This window comes from Corythoichthys intestinalis, chromosome 13, assembly GCF_030265065.1.
Source record: "Corythoichthys intestinalis isolate RoL2023-P3 chromosome 13, ASM3026506v1, whole genome shotgun sequence".
NCBI lineage: Eukaryota > Metazoa > Chordata > Actinopteri > Syngnathiformes > Syngnathidae > Corythoichthys > Corythoichthys intestinalis.
The window spans coordinates 42,615,574-42,637,421 of NC_080407.1; the positions used below are offsets into that span (position 1 = coordinate 42,615,574).

At 39.4% G+C, this 21,848-nt stretch overlaps 1 protein-coding gene across 4 annotated transcripts in view; it reads left to right on the forward strand.

Annotated features, from left to right (window-relative positions):
* The window catches only part of zbtb4 (zinc finger and BTB domain containing 4), a 52,379-nt gene that overhangs the window by 11,856 nt on the left and 18,675 nt on the right, over positions 1 to 21,848 (forward strand). The window contains exon 1 of one of the 4 annotated variants that reach the window (XM_057856207.1): positions 8,454 to 8,680. The exons of the other annotated variants lie outside the window; for them this stretch is intronic. The gene's annotated coding sequence lies outside the window, so the exon portion shown is untranslated. Of the gene's footprint in view, positions 1 to 8,453; positions 8,681 to 21,848 lie in introns of those variants that run through there. 4 annotated transcript variants of the gene reach the window in all.

The window sequence follows — 21,848 nt, forward strand, 5'->3', positions numbered from 1 at the left end:
AGTAGTCCTTTATTTAAAGGAATTTTATAGTGTTTACTTTGTAATCACTGTATTCGTATTTGACATAATACAAAACAAGATGTTTACTCACTTCCTTGTAAGTCCAATGGTCCCACAGTAAATATCCACGGTGAATGGGAACCTTTTGAAACTCCAAAAAGGCGCATACGCCTCTCCCGCATACAGAATGATTTTTCTGCAGCCGTTTGGCTGGCGTGATGCAAAAAATAAAAGTATTAATCCCCCAAATCAGCTGAATCCTTCGTCCTCATACACAACAGTACACTGTAGCGTGAAGAGGACGTCTTCTACTGTACACGTCACAGCGCCCTCCACCTCAATGCGAGACCGAAGCCGGAAGTCACTCATTTTCCTGGCGCGGGATTCAAAAAACTAAATAAATATAGCGATCGCTTCCACACACATCCAAGCGGTCCATATCATTCAGGAGCATAAAATACCGCGTGTATTATGAAATAAACATGCTTTTTCGTGTCACAAGCACTTTAAAACTTAACTAGAACTTAAATATGGCTTGAGACAAATAGAAATTCAATTCAAACGTGGGGAAAAAATCTTTTAAGTGATGTGTCTTATCAAGCGTAACGGGATTTTTAGGTGTATATAAATATTTTTTTTGTTTTTTTGTTTTTGTTTGTTTTTTTTGTTTTTGTTTAATAAGATCTAAAGTTTTTTTGAGTGAAAGCAGTGAATTAGTCTTTTTTTTTATTCTAGTGACATCTGAGATGCAATTGTTGGCTGTTTTCAACAATATACATCGAAAATAAAGACATTGATTGACTGAAAATGGTTCAAGATTAGATGAAATGTCTTGTTTTCTCATGTATATTTATAGTTGCTCTTCACCTAAAAATATATTTGTTTTATCCGATTACTCGATTAATCAATAGAATTTTCAGTCGATTACTCGATTACTATAATATTCGATAGCTGCAGCCCTACTTATGACAGATGTCATTGTCATCCAGCAAACTATGTCACTAACTCCATTTATGTCCAGCTCGGATCTTTAAAATCTATTCAAAAGTGAGATAATTTGCCGATGACACAAAATGACATCTGTCATAAGGATTCTTTAATGCTCATGGCAGTGTCATGTCATAATTATGATAGTCTTATGGGACGACTGTCAAATAAAATGTTACCAAATACCATAACTAGCCATTAATGAAACAACTGGAACAGCAACTGAAGAAATAATTGGCACATAACATGAATTTTGATTGTTATTTACATCTGTAGCGCTGCAATGCATGCTAGGAGGCATGTTGGACAACAAGAGTTTTGACGGCAGGTGGCAGCAGAGGTTGACTGTCTCTCCAAGGGAGCAGTAATGTCCAAATGTAGCTTCTTGAAGCAATGGTGGTTCATTTGGTCTTATGACCGTCATAATTATCACATGACACTATCATGGGCATTACTGAATGCTTATGACAGGTGTCATTAAGTGTCATCCAGCAAACTATGTCACTATCTCCATTTATGTTCAGCTCGGATCTTTTACATCCATTCAAAAGTGAGATAATTTGCCGGATAACACTAAATGACATATGTTATAAGCATTCATTAATTGTCATAACAGTGTCATGTCATAATTATGATTGTCTAATGACAGTTTTATGGGGCCATTTTCAAATAAAGAGTTACCAAATACCATCTTTAGCAATAAATGAAACTGAAACAGTAAATGAAGAAATAATTTGCAGAGAACATGAATTTTTATTTTTATTTACAACTGTAGTGCTGCAATGCATGCTAGGAGGCATGTTGGACGATAACAGTGTTGACAGCAGGTGGAGCAGTAATGGGCAAATTAAGCTTCTCGAAGCTTTCAGCCCATTGGTTCAAAGCTTCATGGTGGGTCATTTGGTCTTATGACAGTCTTACGGTGCCGCTGTCAAATAAAGTGTTACCGGTTACTATCTTTTGGTGTAAATATTCCATAATACAGTGAGGAGTGCTGCGGCTTATAGTCCAGTGCGGCTTATCTGTGAACAAATGCTGTTTTTGTGTCAAATTTGGTGGGTATATGTAGCCAGGTGCGCCTTATAGTCCAAAAATTATGGTAATATTACGAAACTCGACGTGAATGAATTACGGCTAAGTCATAATATTACGATTTTACGAAACTTTACGAGATTCAAATGGCGATATCACGAGGTTTAAGTCATGCGTCGTAATATTACCAGAATAAAGCAATGTTACAAGAAAAACTCGTGATATTACAAAAATTAACGTAATATTTATGTGTAAAGCACGGCTAGGTTTTAATTTTACGATTTTACATAATTTTGTGTCATTTAGGAGATTCAAATGGCAACATTACGAGGTTTAAGTCACTCGTCGTAATATTACGAGAATAAAGCAATGTTACAAGAAAAAGTTTTAATATTACGAAAATTGAAGTCATATGTATAATGAAGCACGGCTAGGTTGTAATGTTACGTAACTTTATGAGATTCAAATCGTAAGATTAGATGACTAAAGTCGTAATATTACGAAACGCGATGTCATAATTCGAGTGAATTACAGCTAAATCGTAATATCACGATTTTACTTAAATTTGTGTACTTTACAAGAATCAAATCGCGACATTACGAGGTTTAAGTCACGCGTCGTAATATTACAAGAATAAAGCAATGTTACGAGAAAAAGTCGTAGTTGTAGAAAAATTTACGTAAAATGTCTGAGTAAAGCACGGCTAGGTCTTAATATTTCGATTTTAAGTAACTTTACGTGAATTAAATCATGATTTATGAGGTTTAGGTCATGCGTCGTAATATTACGAGAATAACGTCGTAATGTTACGAGATAAAGTCGTATTATTACGAGAATAAAGTCGAGATAATGTCGAAATATTACACGACTTAAGTCGTAATATACCGAAACTTGACGTTAAATGTGTGGATGAAGCTTGGCTTGGTTGTATTATTATGATTTTACATAACTTTATTTACTTTACGAGATTTAAATCATTCTATTTTGAGATTTAAGTCATGCATCGTAATATTACAAGAATAATGTTGTAATATTACCAGATAAAGTCGGAATATTACATGATTAAAGTCGTAATATTCCGAAACTTGACGTTAAATGTATGGATGAAACATGGCTAGGTCGTAATACTACGATTTTACGTAACCTTACGTACTTCACGAGATTTAAATCGTGACGTTACAAGGTTTAAATCATGCGTCGTAATATTATTGTGAAAAAAAATCGAGATTAAAGAATGTTACGTTTATTTCCGTGCTTTACGTAATATGTGTGCACGAGTATTATGTAATGTACGTAAAGTTACGTAATAATGCAATTTAAATCTCGTAATATTTCCAGTTTTTGTCACGACTTTAATCTCGTAAAGTACGTAGCGTTACGTAAAATTGTAATTTACGATTTAGCCGTGCCGTTCTAACGCAGTTTACGAAAACGACGTCACGTTACGTGATATTCCGACTTTAATCTCGTAATATAACCAGTTTTTTCCTTGTTTTGTTGTGACTTTAATCTCGTAACATTAAGATTTATGACTTAAATCTCGAAAAATTCCAACTCGGGAGAAACAAACGGCACTTATCGGAAGCCTGCGCCGTCAGCCGGCTAAAATTGGGCCAGATGTGTTTACACGCTGTGCTATTTTTATGTTATCTCTCTTCAGCCTTGATTTTTTTTTTTCCCGACTCTCTTCACTGGCCTTCACTGAGGGAAAAAGCTTTGCCCTCCAGAGTGCCCTTGTCCGCGACGTCACGTAATCGTGAACTCTTTCAGTGCCATTGACGATGAGAGACGTCGAATTGCGTGACTCTTGAAAACTAAATTAAAACTCTTTCAATGAGTTAATCACTGGTAGACGTCTATTGTTGTCAATGGAAGGTAATTATTGCTCGGAATGAAGGATCAAAAGCAGATTCGGAGACACAAGGGCGAGTTCAATCCGCATGTTGTTCAATAGAGGTTTGGCGCATAGTAGACAAACAAATCCAAAATTCGGGAACAAAAACCAAAAGATAGTTTGGAAAATACTCGTGTAATGTTCGCAGAGGAGACAAGATCAAGGAGCGGGATAAGGAAGGGATCTACCAACTAGAAAGCCGAGGACTCATACCTGATTGACTGTTCTAAGGTGGAAATATGACCCAAAAGTAGTGGACACTACGGGTCAGCCAGATCAGGGGTGTGGTCAAAGGGGGGGGGGGTGTTCATCTGAATGCGGAGCTGATGGCGACCACGAGTGCGGATTTGGCCCACTCAAGCTATTGTCTTTACCGCAAATGTCTCGCTTTCTTTTCGCGCCAAATCTAAGTCATTTCGTCACGTGAAACCGCGGCCGTGGGTAGCGATTGAGGTGGTGGTGGGTAAAAAAAAGTTTGTCCTCCAACTCCCGGGAGCTGCCAGAGAGGTCACAGGAACAACACCCAATCCCGGAGCGGTTCCCATGGCGACCGGTGTGGCGACTCACAATGAGGTTGAGGGAGAGAGAGAGTGATGAAAGGGAAAGGGCAGGAGGCGGGCAGGCGAGCAAGCGAGCGGCTGGCGTCAGGATTCAGTTGGTGGTTTCGGGGGGGGGGGGGGGGGGGCGTCAAACAGACAGTGGGAAGTAGCGTTACGGCACCAGAACATTCTTGCAACCCTCTCGTATTTCATCACTCTCACCTCGAGATAGCTCTATCGACGACTGGTGTTGGTTGCTATCGGGAAAGGTTTAACGTTTACCATGCTGATTGCTTTCCAAGGGAAATATCAAAATAACTGACGTATTATCAGGTTTTGTGTATTCTTATGCTTAAAATCATTGGCCAACTAGCTTGCTCCTGCTACCTGGCCAAGACCGTAGCAGGAATTGAGAAAGTGTAAACCAGTGAGATGTTAGAGAGAACTTTATGCTACCATTTGTGTTTCTGCCAGTGGGGCAAATAAGTATTTAGTCAACCACCAATTGTGCAAGTTCTCCTACTTGAAAAGATTAGAGAGGCCTATCATTGTCAACATGGGTAAGATTTCTGGCTGTCAAAGAGGTCTAACTTCTTCTAACGAGGTCTAACGAGGCTCTACTCGTTACCTGTATTAATGGCACCTGTTTTAACTCATTATCGGTATAAAAGACACCTGTCCACAACTTCAGTCAGTCACACTCCAGACTCCACTACGGCCAAGACCAAAGAGCTGTCGAAGGACACCGGAGACAAAATTGTAGACCTCCACCAGGCTGGGAAGACTGAATCTGCAATAGGTAAAATGCTTGGTGTCAAGAAATCAACTGTGGGAGCGATTATTAGAAAATGGAAGACATACAAGGCCACTGATAATCTCCCTCGATCTGGGGCTCTATGCAAGATCTCACCCCGTGGCGTCAAAATGATGACAAGAACGGTGAACAAAAATCCCAGAACCACACAGGGGGACTTAGTGAATGACCTACAGAGAGCTGGGACCACAGTAACAAAGGCTACTATCTGTAACACAATGCGCCGCCAGGGACTCAAATCCTGCACTGCCAGACGTGTCCCCCTGCTGAAGAAAGTACACGTCCAGGCCCGTCTGTGGTTCACTAGAGAGCATTTGGATGATCCAGAAGAGGACTGAGAGAATGTGTTCTGGTCAGATGAAACCAAAATAGAACTTTTTGGTAGAAAGACAGGTTCTCGTGATTGGAGGAGAAAGAATACTGAATTGCATCCGAAGAACACCATACCCACTGTGAAGCATGGGGGTGGATACATCATGCTTTGGGGCTGATTTTCTGCAAAGGGACCAGGACGACTGATCTGTGTAAAGGAAAGAATGAATGGGGCTATGTATCGAGAGATTTTGAGTGAAAATCTCCTTCCATCAGCAAGGCCATTGAAGATGAGACGTGGCTGGGTCTTTCAGCATGACAATGATCCCAAACACACAGCCAGGGCAACAAAGGAGTGGCTTCGTAAGAAGCATTTCAAGGTCCTGGAGTGGCCTAGCCAGTCTCCAGATCTCAACCCCATAGAAAATCTGCGGAGGGAGTTGAAAGTCCGTGTTGCCCAACGACAGCCCCAAAACATCACTGCTCTAGAGGAGATCTACATGGCAGGATGGGCCAAAATACCAGCAACAGTGTGTGAAAAGCCTGTGAAGAGTTACAGAAAACGTTTGGCCTCCGTTATTGCCAACAAAGGATACATAACAAAGTATTGAGATGAACTTTTGGTATTGACCAAATATTTATTTCCTACCATGATGTGCAAATAAATTCTTTAAATATCAAACAATGTGATTTTCTGTTTTTTTTTTTCCACATTCTGTCTCTCATGGTTGAGGTTTATCCATGTTGACAATTACAGGCCTCTCTAAAAATTGCAAGTGGGAGAACTTGCACAATTAGTGGTTGACTAAATACTTATTTGCCCCACTGTATCTTCAGCTAGCTGGCTAAGAACTTAGCAGAAATTGGCAAAGTGCAAATCTGGGGGATGTTTAGGAATTAATTTATGCCAAGAACCTAGAAGGAATTGGGAAAATGCAAGTCTGGGGGATGTTTCGGAATAAATTTATGCTAGTATTTGTGTTTCTGCTAGCTTCAGCTAGCTGGCCAAGAACTTAGCAGGAATTGAGAAAGTGTAAACTAGTGAGATGTTAGGGAGAACTTTATGCTACCTTTTGTGTTTCTGCTGTATTCAGCCTGCTAGCTTTAGAATTTAGCGGAAATTTTGAAAGTGTAAATCTGGAAGATGTTTACGAATACGTTTATGCTAGTGTTTGTGTTTCTGCTAGCTTCAGCTAGCTGGCCAAGAACCTAGAAGGAATTAAGAAAGTGCAAATCTGGTGGATGTTTAGGAATAAGTTTATGCTAGTATTTGTGTTTCTGCTAGCTTCAGGGGAATTAACTTTAGCTAGCTGGCCAAGAACCTAGAAGGAATTGGGAAATTGCAAGTCTGGGGGATGTTTAGGAATAAGTTTATGCTAGTATTTGTGTTTCTGCTACCTTCAGCTAGCTGGCCAAGAAACTCGAAGGAATTGGGAAATTGCAAGTCTGGGGGATTTTTAGGAATAAGTTTATGCTAGTATTTGTGTTTCTGTTAGCTTCAGCTAGCTTTCCAAGAACTTAGCAGGAATTGAGAAAGTGTAAACTAGTGAGATGTTTGGGAGAACTTGATGCTACCATTTGTGTTTCTGCTGTCTTCAGCTCGCTGGCTTTAGAAACTTAGCGGAAATTTGGAAAGTTCAAATCTGGGAGATATTTAGGAATGAGTTTATGCTAGTATTTGTGTTCCTGCTAGCTTCAGTTAGCTTGCCAAGAACGTGGCAGAAATTGAGAAAGTGTAAACCAGTGAGATGTTAGGGAGAACTTGTTGCTACCATTTGTGTTTCTGCTATCTTCAGCTAGCTGGCTTTAGAAACGTAGCGGAAATTTGGAAAGTGCAAATCTGGGAGATGTTTAGGAATTAGTTTATGCTAGTATTTGTGTTTCTGCTAGCTTCAGTTAGCTTGCCAAGAACGTGGCAGGAATTGAGAAAGTGTAAACCAGTGAGATGTTAGGGAGAACTTGTTGCTACCATTTATGTTTCTGCTATCTTAAGCTAGCTGGCAAAGAACTTAGCAGAAATTGGGAAAGTGCAAATCTAGGAGATGTTTAGGAATAAGTTTATGCTAGTATGTGTGTTTCTGCTTGCTTCAGTTAACTTGCCAAGAACTTAGCAGGAATTGACAAACTGTAAAACAGTGAGATGTTAGGGAGAACTTTATGCTACCATTTGTGTTTCTGCTATCTTCAGCTTTCTGGCCTTAGATCTTAGCAGAAATTGGGAAAGAGTAAACCTGTTTAGTGATACGCTTACGCTAGCATTTGTTGTGTTTCCACTAGCTTTCGCGAGGGTTGCCAACGGTCTCAGATTGCGCGGGACATCCTTGACATCCTCCTCCGGCTTGTCCCGGAGAATCCAGGACTGTTAGCAAACCTAGGCCTCATTGATGGGGTCGTCGTTGAGATTAATTGGGTTAGTTATAGATCAAGTGCCAGGGGACGGGGGCGTGGTTGATGTTAGGGTTACATACAGAGTTAGCTATAGACCACGTGCCAATGACGCATTACCAGTGACGCCCCCTATTCCAGACGCGTCCCCGTCTTGCAAGGAGCGTGACCCTTCTCGCCGCTACTTTGCTGTGACCCTCCCCTTTTCCCTTCTCTGTCTCTCTGTCCGTCCATCCCTACCGACTTTGCAACTTGTCTCGGTCCCTGTTTGTTTTCAGCCATTTTGGGGACTCGCCGCGCTCGTGACAAACTGCTTAAATGGCGTCCTCTCGCCTCGCTCTGCCTCTCCCTCCCTCGCCCCGTCATCGGGCTTTGTGTATATAAAGGGAGGGATAAAGGGAACAACACTTCCAAATAAAAAGAAGATTGGATTCAGTCGGGAGGGGTAGACGGTTGGTCGGGGGATTCACTTGCAGGGGGGAAAAAAATGGGAAAAACAGTCAGAGTGGTGTGTGCGAGGTAAAACCTGGAGAGAGAGAGAAAGAGAGAGAGGGCAAGTCGGAGTGTGAGAATCACTCCTGCCCTCTGTCTTCGTGCACACTCGCTCTCTCTCTCTTTTGCTCTCTCGCCTTCCCTCCCTTCCTCTCTCAGGGAGAGAGAGAGGAGCGCGGGGTAGAGAACACATCGCAGCAGAGATGCAGCAGGAACCTTTCCGAGGTACGTTGTCGTCAACGCTAGCCGAATAAGCGGAAGACTGGCGTTGTGGCGACGGGTCGGCCCACCCCTGCCGCGTCTTTTCCGCGCTGAAGAGAGGCCATTTGTTTTCAGCTCGCCACGCGTGTGTCGGGGCGTGAGCGCGCGTTCCCGCATGTTTGTGGACGGCCATCGGAGCGCGTGCGCGCGCCAGCGGAAAGGCCTTCGTCACCCTCTCGGCCTCTGTCGCACTTCTTTTTCCCGGGGACGGGCGCTGAAACTTTTCGGCCTTGGGGGGGCGACGGGTCAGAACGTGACGCCCACGCCCCGCCATCAGGGTCACGTCTTATTCCGTCGAGAGTTCCCGCGGCTTGTTTTGCTGGGGCGCGTCGTCCATTTTAGCAGACGCGGGTTCTCGGAGGGCATATTGATGCACTGTTTTATTTCCAAAACAGTCAGGCATCAGCTGCCAAGCGCTCAGCATTTGTCGGTTTCCATGGTTACCCAGCACTCCCCCCTTTAACGTATGGAAAGTATGATGCACGCTCCAGTAAGAATAGAGGTCATAGGTAAGACAGAGGTCTTGTTTTGGTGCTGGTGAAACTTTTCGAGCCCTTTAGCTTGTTTGGATGCAAATTATAAACATTTCAGTTGCTTCACAGTTTGCAAAATGACACTTTTGGTTAAACTTAAAACCCATTTAATTACTGTAATTTTTTGGACTATGAGGCGCACCTGACTATAAGTCACCACCCACCAAATTTGACACAAAAATTTGTTCATAGATAAGCCGCACTGGACTATAAGCCGTAGCTGTCCTCTGTATCATAAGTGTCTGTCATAAGACCAAATGAACCACCATGAAGCTTTGAACCAATTAGCTGCAAAACTTCATTGAATCAAGAAGCTTCATTTGGCCATAACTGCTCCCTTGGGGGAGACAGTTAACCTCTGCTGCCACCTGCTGTCAAAACTGTTGTTGTCCAACATGCCTCCTAGTGTGCATTGCAGCGCTTTGTTCATAGCTAAGCCACACTTGACTATAAGCCGCAGCTGTTCTCACTGTATTATGGAATATTTACACTAAAAGATATTAATCGGTAACACTTTGTTCGAAAGTGGCATCATAAGACTGTCATGAGACCAAATGAACCACCATGAGCTTCAAGAAGCTTCATTTTGGGGGAGACCGTCAACCTCTGCTGCCAACATTGTTGTCGTCGAACATGCTTCCTAGCATGCATTGCAGCGCTGCAGATGTAAATAACAATCAAAATTCATGTTTTGTGCTAATTATTTCTTCAGTTACTGTTCCAGTTGTTTCATTAAATGCTAGTTATGGTATTTGTTACCACTTTATTTGACAGTGGCGCCATAAAACTATCATAAGACCATCATAATTATTAGGGGTGCACAATATCCATTTTTTGAAACCGATATCGATAACTTCCTGCTCCTCAAGGCTGATACCGATACGATAATCAATAATATATATATGTGTATATATATATGTTTTTTTGTTTTTTTTAGGGGTGTCAAACGATTAAATTTTTTAATCGAGTTAATTACAGCTTAAAAATTAATTAATCGTGATTAATCGCAATTAATCGCAATTCAAACCATCTATAAAATATGCCATATTTTTCTTTAAATTATTGTTGGAATGGAAAGATAAGACAAGATGGATATATACATTCAACATACGGTACATAAGGACTGTATTTGTTGATTATAATAATAAATCAACAAGATGGCATTAACATTATTGACATTCTGTTAAAGCGATCCATGGATAGAAAGACTTGTAGTTCTTAAAAGAAAAATGTTAGCACCAGTTATAGAAATTTAATATTAAAATCCCTCTTAATGTTTTCGTTTTAATAAAATTTGTAAAATTTTCAATCAAAAAAATAAACTAGTAGCCCGCCATTGTTGATGTCAATTACTTACACAATGCTCATGGGTGCTGAAGCCTATAAAATCAGTTGCACCCAAGCACCAGCAAAGGGCAGCAAAGTACACCGTTGACTGTGCTGTCATTTTAATCTGTTTGAGCGGGGCATTTGTGCGTTAATTGCGTCAAATATTTTAACGGGATTAATCAAAAAAATTAATTACCGCTCGTTAACGCGATAATTTTAACAGCCCTAATAAATATATAATTTTTCAATGTATATATAGTTTTTGAACACCTGTAGGTCAAAAATTCTAGTGGTTGATTCAGCTTAGATTTGCCTTTGACCGAAAAATATTTTATTATTATAATGAAAAAAACAAAGACAGTAACAAAACTTTGCATACTGGAAAAACAGGAGTGGAAACAAACGCACAAATTCCAATCCGACACCGTGCCAAAAATATTATTAAAAAAGCCGATAATTTGTTATCAGATTTATTGGGATGACGTCATAATTCCTATTATTGGACCGATAATTATCGTGCACCTCTAATAATTATGACATGACACTGTCATGAGCATTAATAAATGCTTATAACAGATGCCATTTTGTGTTATCCGGCAAATATCTCACTTTTGAATGGATGTAAAAGATCCGAGCTGAACAGAAATGGGGTTTGTGACATAATTTGCCGGATTACACTGAACAAAATAAGCATTCAGTAATGCCGATGATCGTGTCATGTCATAATTATCACGGTCTTATGACAGTATTGTTGTCCAACATGCCTCCTAGCATGCATTGCAGCACTACAGATAAAAATAACAATAAAAATTTATGTTCTGTGCTAATTATGTCTTCAGTTACTGTTCCGGTTGTTTCATTAATTGCTACTTATAGTATTTGGTAACACTTTATTTGACAGTGGCGTCATATGACTGTCATTAGACAATCATAATTGTGATATGACACTGTCATGAGCATTTAGGAATGCTTATAATGGATGTCATTTAGTGTTATCCGGCAAATTAACTCCCTTTTGAATGGGTGTAAAAGATCCGAGCTGAACATAAATGGAGTTGGTGACATAATTTGCCGGATGACAATGACATAAGCATTCAGTTATGCCTATGATAATGTCATGTCATAATTACGACGGTCTTATGACAGTGTTGCTGTCCAACATGCCTCCTAGCATGCATTGCAGTGCTACAGATATAAATAACAATCAAAATTCATGTTTTTTGCTAATTATGTCTTCAGTTACTGTTCCAGTTGTTTCATTAATTACTAGTTATGATATTTGATAACACTTTATATAATTATCTCACTTTTGAGTGGATGCGAGAAGATCTGAGCTCGACATAAATGGAGTTAGTGACATAATTCGCCGGATGACACTTCATGACATCTGTCATAAGCATTCAGTAATGCCCATTATCGTGTCATGTCATGATTATGACGATCTTATGACAGTCTTCTGACACCACTGTCAAATAAAACGTTACTTATTAACCCAAATAAATCAACAAATAAGCTGCACTCTACGATAAGCAATGAGGGAAAAAAGTCGCGTCTTATAGTCCAAATATTATGGTACTATGAGTTAAAAGATTGTTTTAAGTGTTAGTAGGGAGCTGAAGCAGTTTATTTCTCATTAAAATGCCCCAAAATAAAGCGGAAGTGACCTGGAAATACCCCAAAATGAACAGGAAGTTCCCCAAATCAACAGGAAGTGACCTGGAATTGAACCGAAGCCACCAAGCAGTTCTAGTTATTTTATGAACTCATTCACTACCATTAACTCTTTCAAACGTCCAGTCATTGTTCTGTTGTAAATTTAAATGACTTTATCACTAGTAAGCGTCCAATCCGTGTGAACTGGAAGGGTTGGCAGCGCCTCCCACTTCACACGAATTGGAATTCTCACGCTGTTAATTGCGATAATTGTTCAAAACGTCCAAAGATTTCACGTAAACCGGTCGAAAAGTTAACCCAAAACCCAAACCCAATAGAGCACCAAAAACAAAAGTGACATTAGGACCACATCTGGCCCGCTGTGTCATTTTGTGTGGTTCACAAAAGTAAATAGCCTTAATTTTTCAGACTATAAACCGCTACTTTTTTTCCTTATTTTGTATCCTGCGGCTTATAGTCCAGCGCGGTTGATTTATTTGGGTTAATAGGTAACACTTTATTTGACGACAGCGTCATAAAACTGCTATAAGGCTGTCATAACTATGACATGACAATATCCTGGGCATTAATGAATGCTTATGACAGATATTAAGTGTCATCCGGCAAATTATGTCACTAAAACCATTTATGTCCATCTCGGATCTTTTACATCCATTCAAAAGTGAGATAATTTTCCTGATGACACAAAATGACATCTGTAATAAGTGTTTGTTAATGCTCATGACAGTGTCATGTCATAATTATGATGGTCTTATGACAGTCTCATGGCACCACTGTCGAATTAAGTGTTAGCAAATACCATAATTAGCAATTCATGAAACAACTAGAACGGTAACTGAAGAAATAATTAGCACAAAACATGAATTTTGATTGTTATTTACATCTGTAGTGCTGTAATGCATGCTAGGAGGCATGTAGAACGACAACAGTTGGGAACGCGAGAGCCCTATATTGGTAGGCGTGGCTAAACGGCAGATTAAAAGACTAATTTCTCATCATCTGCGCTTTGCCAAATTGTTGTATGCAGTCGAATCGTCTCAAAATATTATTCAAATTCACATAATAATGCTATTTAAGACTTTTTTTCTCCTGTCGTAGGCACTTTAAGTGTATTTCAGCAAATTATGTCAATAACTCATTTTATGTCCAGCTCGGATCGTTTACATCCATTCAAAACTAAGATAATTTGCCAGATGACACAAAATGACATCTGTCATAAGCATTTATTATTGCTCATTGCAGTGTCATATCATAATTATGATGGTCTTATGACAGTCTTATGCGCCACTGTCAAATAAAGTGTTAGCAAACGCCATAATTAGCAATTCATGAAACAACTAGAACAGTAACTGAAGAAATAATTAGCACAAAACATGAAATTTTCATTGTTATTTACATTTGTAGCGCTGCAATGCAGGCTAGAAGGCAGGTTGATGGCCAAATGAAGCTTCTTGAAGCAATGAAGCTTTGCAGCCAACTGGTTTCAAAGCTTCATAATGGTTCATTTTGTCTAATATGACTTGCCATTGATGCAGTCAGGGCCGGCCCAGGCCATTTGGGGGCCCTAAGCAAAATAATGCCAAGGGGCCCATATTTTTGGCTCAACATTTCATCACAGTGTACTGTGAAACCCATACATGCAATCCAACCCAGTCGTCCATATTTTGTATATTAATTAGATTTTTCGTTTCTCTGCTCCAGAAGGATAAATTCTCTTCGACATATTCGTGCATCTATTTTCCAAGCAAGTTTCAAAGCAGGTTCAACGTCACTCCCCAGGTTGCTAGATTGTAATGACAAGAAAATGTATGTTTGCATAGATAAACGGCAATGCGCGCCACATTATTCACGATGCTCTATTAACAAAGTATAAAATGAGGTTGCCAGATTGGGGGCCCCCGAGTGGTCAGGGGCCCTAAGCAGCTGCATAGTCTGCTTATAGACTGGGCCGACCTTGGATGCAGTTGTCAAATAAAGTGTTGCCAGTTAATATCTTTCGTAGGGCTGTCAAAATTATCGCATTAACGGGCGGTAATTAATTTTTCAAATTAATCACGTTAAAATATTTGATGCAATTAACGCACATGCCCCGCTCAAACAGATTAAAATGACAGCACAGTGCAATGCCAACTTCTTACTTGTTTTTTTGGGAGTTTTGTTGCCCTCTGCTGGCGCTTGGGTGTGACTGATTTTATGGGCTTAAGCACCCATGAGCATTGTATAATTATTGACATCAACAATGGCGGGCTACTAGTTTATTTTTTGATTGAAAATTTGACAAATTTTATTAAAACGAAAACATTAAGACGGGCTTTTATATAAAATTTCTATAACTTTTGCTAACAGAATGTTAATAATGTTAATGCCATCTTGTTGATTTATTGTTATAATTAACAAATACAGTAATTATGTACCGTATGTTGAATGTATATTTCCATTTTGTGTTTTATCTTTCCATTCCAACAATAATTTACAGAAAATATGGCATATTTTTTAGATGGTTTGAATTGCGATTAATTACGATTAATTAATTTTTAAGCTGTAATTAACTCGATTAAAAATTTTAATCGTTTAACAGCCCTAATCTTTCGGTTTAAATATTCCATAATAATGTGAGGACAGCTGCGGCTTATAGTCCAGTGCGGCTTATCTATGAGCAAGTGTCATTTTCGTGTCAAATTTTTGGTGGGTGGCGGCTTATAGTCTGAAAATTACGGTAAATGAAATTGAAAAAAATGTCAGTTGTCCAGACATTGAAGCATATCTATTATTTTGTAACAAAATAAATAAGGATTAAAATTAGGGTTGTTCTGATGTTTTTTTGCTCCCGATCCGATCCCGATCGTTTTAGTTTGAGTATCTGCCGATCTCGATATTTCCGATCCGATTGCTTTTTTTTTTTTGCTCCCGATTCAATTCCAATCATTCCCGATAATTTTTCCCGATCATATACATTTTGGCAATGCATTAAGAAAAAAATGAATAAAACTCGTACTCGTACATAAGTACTGTATTTGTTTATTATGACAATAAATCGTCAAGATGGCATTTACATTATTAAAATTATTTCTGTGAGAGGGATCCATGGATAGAAAGACTTGTAATTATTAAAGGATAAATGTGACTTTGTATATTGTGACTAAATATTGCCATCTTGTGTATTTGTTGAGCTTTCAGAAAATGATACTGTAGCCATTTAACTTCTGCCCAAATGCATGATGGGAAGTGCAACCATGACTGTGCGTAGTGGCACCAATTGATATATCTTCTCTGCGTCGGGAAGTAACATAGGGTGTTAAGAAAAAAAACTAACCACTCGTTCTTCCCCACATTGCTTCCCACGATATTTCTAATTGTTGAGAAAGGGATTTTAAGGCTTTAGCCAATTAAAAAGAGGCTCCAAAGACTGCCAAGATTCTCTCTACTCATTTCAAGCTGCCTGTTAGCTCTATATATAGGTAAAACGGCGCCATTATAGATTGAACGCGACAATGCGTGAGTGGGTCGTGCGTTATTTGCATTAAATATTTTAACGTTATTAATTTTTTAAAAAATTAATTACCGCCATTAACGCGATAAATTTGATAGCCCTACTTTAAGCCAAAACTAAAGACTCTGGATGAATGTAAGACATTTTGTCTGTAACGTTAAATACAATTAGAAAACGATTTAACTAAAAAATATATATATATTAAAAAAAGGCATGTTCGATATTTTTTTGCCGATTCCGATACTTTGAAAATGACGTGATCGGACCCGATCGATCGGGACATCTTTTGTTCAAACACCTATTCCCACAAAAAAACAGCTAAATATACCTATAAACTAAATCACAGATTATTTAAAAAAAACATTTGCTAAAAAAAAAAAACTATGCTTAAGTTGGTCTTAACAGGGTGTGGCTGGATTCAGCCATGTGAAATGAGTTGTCATATTCACTGTCACAACTAGAGAGCAGTGTATCCACTCAAATCAATAAAACTAAATGCAAACACTTTCAAAACAAACCAACGCATATATCAATGTACGGAGAGATTTTACAATGTCTTTTAGCATTTTTTTTTCTCTAAAATGGAATTGTACCTCGTTCAGATATTTGTTCGAAAATCTCATTGAATATTTGGTGATTGATTTAGGGCTGCAGCTATCGATTATTTTAGTAGTCGATTAATCGAGTTAGTTTGAATTATCGATAAAAAATTAAAATACCTCAGCTGAGCCTCAAACGGTATAAAAATAAATAAATAAATGAGGATCTATGTACAACAAAAGATCAACTGGCTAGCTTACATAGCAAAAGTCCTCTAGCTTAAATGCTATAAAATGCTAACTCTTTTCTTTTTTACAATGCTCTTAACAAATGGTTCAAACACATATTCCCACAAAAAAACGGCTAGATATACCAATAAACTAATATAGAAATGCATTAAAAAAACATTAGCTCAAACAAAAACTTAGCTTATGTTCGTCTTAACAGGGAGCAGCTGAATTCAGAATTGTTTCACCCTTGTTCAGATATTAATTCGTGAATCTCATTGAATATTTGGTGATTGATTTAGGGCTGCAGTTATCGGTTATTTTGTTAGTCGATTAATCGATGAACTACTTAGTTTGAATACTCAAGTAATCGGATAAGGAACATAAAAAAAATAAAATATCTGAGCTTAGCGTCAAACGGTATAAAAGTAAATAAATAAATGAGGATCAAAGTACAACAAAAGATCAATTAGCTAACTTACAAAGCAAAAGTCCGCTAGCTTAAATGCTATAAAATGCTAAAGTTTAAAAAAAAATTTTTTTTTTTACAATGCTCTTAACAAATGGTTCAAACACATATTCGCACAAAAAAAAAAAAACGGCTTAATACACCTATAAATTATTATACAAATGCATTAAAAAAAAAACATTAGCTCAAACAAAAACTTAACTTACGTTGGTCTTAACAGGGAGCAGCTGAATTCAGAATTGTTTCATCCTTGTTCAGATATTTATTTGTGAATCTCATTGAATATTTGATGATTGATTTAGGGCTGCAGCTATCGATTATTTTGGTCGACGGTCAATCGAGTTAGTAACCAACCGGTATAAAAATAAATAAATAAATGAGGATCTAAGTAGAACAAAAGAACAATTGGCTAACTTACATAGCAAAACTCCGCTAGCTTAAATGCTATAAAATGCTAACTTTTTTTTTTTTTTTTTAACAATTCTCTTAACAAATGGTTCAAACACATTCCCACAAAAAACGGCTAAATACACCTTTAGACTAATATACAAATGGATTAAAAAACATTGACTCAAACAAAAACTTAGCTTATGTTGGTCTTAACAGGGAACAGCTGAATTCAGAATTGTTGAGGGTGGAAGGGAAGAGGTTGGTTTTGAGGAAATGTAGAGCTGGGTGTCATCCGCATTGCAGGGGAAGTGAATGTTATGTTTGCGGAAGATGGAACCAAGGGGGAGAATATAGATAATGAAGAGGAGCGGCCCAAGGACGGAACCCTGGGGCACACCAGCGCCATTATAGATTGTTGGGTTGTGCAGCGCATGCGTTAATTGCATTAAATATTTTAACGTGATTAATTTTAAAAAATTTAATTACCGCCATTAATGCGATAAATTTGATAGCCCTACTTTAAGCCAAAACTAAAGACTCTGGATGAATGTAAGACATTTTGTCGGTAACGTTAAATACAATTAGAAAACGATCTAACTAAAAAATATATATACTGTATATTAAAAAAAAAAAGGCATGTCCGATATTTTTTTGCCGATTCCGATACTTTGAAAATGACGTGATCGGACCCAATCGATCGGGATGCCGAGGATAAAGATAAAGAATGTACACCGCTAATATCGTCTGTCTGTGTCGAGACGGCGTTTTCGTTCCGACGTCTGTTGCTTGAAGGGATCCACGAGACAAAATTTTCTGCCTTTTCTCGCCGCCAGACACGCCGCCTTCTAGAGCAGCTCGCGTGCGTCACCGGGAGATGAAAAAAATAGCCGAGCGAGCAGCCGAAGGGGGCAGGGAGCCAACGTCGCACGCATTTTCAGCCGTCAAATGAGACGGTGACATTTTTAGCCCACGGACGCTCGCCGTCAGGGATTTCCCGACCGTTCAGGCGCTAAAACGGAGGCCTTTCGGTGTACGGTGATTTCACGGCGGTGATGTCATTTGTGACGTTTTCGTCTCACTGACGATTTATTAAAGCAGGATCTGAAAAAGCCGGTGAAGGAATCGGGAACGAGTGAATGATTCCGAACAGCCTTTCGCTCTCGCGCTCCTTCCTCTTCCCTCTGCAATAACAGTGCTGACCTAGTTTCTGCTTGTTCAGTGCTGCCTGTGGAATTTTACAGCGGCCTGCCTTCCTGGCTGCCTTGCCGCTTGAAAACGCAGGCAGCAAAGCATGACTGAGGATTTTTGTCTCCTCGCGTCATTTGCGCTCTTACGCAGGCCTCTCTCTCTCTCTGGAAAATTGACCGTTTCTAGTAAGGGATAGCAAGTCACATGCGTCGGACGGTCGTGCGGTTAAGTGAAAAATGCAAATGACTGTTGTCTGGCGTTGCTTCCGGAAGGAACAGAGAGTACAGATACTTATCAGATATCAAACTCAAATCCATGGAAATGTAACAGTGGGGCAAATAAGTATTTAGTCAACCACTAATTGTGCAAGTTCTCCCACTTGGAAATATTAGAGAGGCCTGTAATTGTCAACATGGGTAAACATCAACCATGAGAGACAGAATGTTGAAAAAAAAAAACAGAAAATCACATTGTTTGATTTTTAAAGAATTTATTTGCAAATCATGGTGGAAAATAAGTATTTGGTCAATACAAAAAAATCATCTCAATACTTTGTTATGAACCCTTTCTTGTCAATAACGGAGCCCAAACGTTTTCTGTAACTTTTCACAAGCTTTTCACACACTGTTGCTGGTATTTTGGCCCATTCCTCCATGCAGATCTCCTCTAGAGCAGTGATGTTTTGGGGCTGCCGTTGGGCAACACTGATTTTCAACTCCCTCCACAGATGGGTTTGAGATCTGGAGACTGGCTAGGCCACTCCAGGACCTTGAAATGCTTCTTACGAAGCCACTCCATCACTTCCCTGGCTGTGTGTTTGGGATCATTCTCATGCTGAAAGACCCAGCCACGTCTCATCTTTAATGCCCTTGCTGATGGAAGGAGATTTTCACTCAAAATCTCTCGATACATGGCCCATTCATTCTTTTCTTTACACAGATCAGTCGTTCTGGTCCCTTTGCAGAAAAACAGCCCCATAGCATGACGTTTCCACCCCCATGCTTCACAGTGGGTATGGTGTTCTTCGGATGCAATTGAGTATTCTTTCTCCTCCAAACATGAGAACCTGTGTTTCTACCAACAAGTTCTATTTTGGTTTCATCTGACCATAACACATTCTCCCAGTCCTCTTCTGGATCATCCAAATGCTGTCTAGCGAACCGCAGACAGGCATGGACTTGTACTGGATTCAGCAGGGGGACACGTCTGGCAGTGCAGGATTTGAGTCCCTGGCGGGGCATTGTGTTACTGATAGTAGCCTTTGTTACAGTGGTCCTAGCTCTCTGTAGGTCATTCACTAGGTCCCCCTGTGTGGTTCTGGGATTTTTGCTCCCCCTTCTTGTTATCATTTTGACGCCACGGGGTGAGATCTTGCATGGACCCCCAGATCGAGGGAGATTATCAGTTGTCTTGTATGTCTTCCATTTTCTAACAATTGCTCCTACAGTTGATTTCTTTACACCAAGCGGTTTACCTATTGCAGATTCAGTCTTCCCAGCCTGGTGCAGGTCTACAATTTTGTCTCTGGTGTCCTTGGACAGCTCTTTGGTCTTGGCCATAGTGGAGATTGGAGTGTGACTGACTGAGGTTGTGGACAGGTGTCTTTTATACCGATAATGAGTTAAAACAGGTGCCATTAATACAGGTAACGAGTGGAGCCTCGTTAGACCTCTTTGACAGCCAGAAATCTTGCTTGTTTGTAGGTGACCAAATACTTATTTTCCACTCTAATTTGGAAATAAATTCTTTAATAATCAAACAATGTGATTTCTGTTTTTTTTTTTTTTCCACATTCTGTCTCTCATGGTTGACGTTTACCCTTGTTGACAATTACAGGCCTCTCTAATCTTTTCAAGTAGGGGAACTTGCACAATTGGTGGTTGACTAAATACTTATTTGCCCCACTGGAGGACATTTCGAACTGCTATTCACGCACTCACTAGACGGGCCAGAGTTGTTTTTCCTTTCACCATGCGTAACTTTGCCGTATTAACTCTTAAAACCCTGAAACTAAGAAAACCGATCAACAACCTTCCTACTGCAAGTTTAGCTTTATTGTTAACTAGGGTTGTTCCGATCATGTTTGTTTGCTCCAGATCGTTTTAGTTTGAGTATCTACCGATCACGATATTTACCAATCCGATTGCTTTTTTTTTTTGCTCCCGATTCAATTCCAATCATTCCCGATAATTTTTCCCGATAATTTGGCAATGCATTAAGAAAAAAATGAATAAAACTCAGACGAATATATACATTCAACATACAGTACATAAGTACTGTATTTGTTTATTATGACAATAAATCCACAAGATGGCATTTACATGATTAACATTCTTTCTGTGAGAGGGATCCACGGATAGAAAGACTTGTGACTTTGTATATTGTGACTAAATATTGCCATCTAGTGTATTTGTTGAGCTTTCAGTAAATGATACTGTAGCCATTTAACTGTTCTGCCCAAATGCATGATGGGAAGTGCAACCATGACTGTGCGTAGTGCTACCAATTGATATCTTCTCTGCGTTGGGAAATAACATAGGGTGTTAAGAAAAAGATCAATTACTACCTTTCTACCCTACATTGCTTCCCACGATATTTCTAATCGTAGGGAGAGGGATTGTAAGGCTTTAGCCAATTAAAAAAAGGCTCCAAAGGCTGCCAAAATTAACTCTACTCATTTTACGTTGCCTTTTAGCACCATATATAGGTAAAACGGCGCCATTACAGATTGAACGCGACAATGCGTGAGTGGGTCGTGCAGTGCATGTGTTAATTGTGTTAAATATTTTAACTTGATAAATTTAAAGAAAAATTAATTACCGCTGTTAACGGGATAAATTTGATAACCCTACCTTAAGCCTAAACTAAAGACTCTGGATGAGTGTAACATATTATGTCTGTAACATTAAATACAATTAGAAAACAATTTAATTAAAAAATATATATATATTTAAAAAAGGCATGTCCGATATTTTTTGCCGATTCCGATACTTTGGAAATGACGTGATCAGACCCGTAACGTGTCCGTTGTGAGCGGTGCATAGAAACCTCCTTCCCGATGACTTCAAGTGCTGACAGCTAAAACTGCTAGCCTGGGCTTTTGGCTTAATGGTCACCGCAATTGCCTGCTGTGCTGGATGCGTCGTGGACATTGGTGCCGTGACCCGGATCGGCAGTGAAGGTTTTTGGGCGGTGAGTGTAAGGGGTGCACGCGTGCTCGTTGTGAGCGTTGCGTAGAAACCTCCCTCCCGATGCTTTCAAGAGGGTACCATGACAGCTAAAGCTGCTAGCC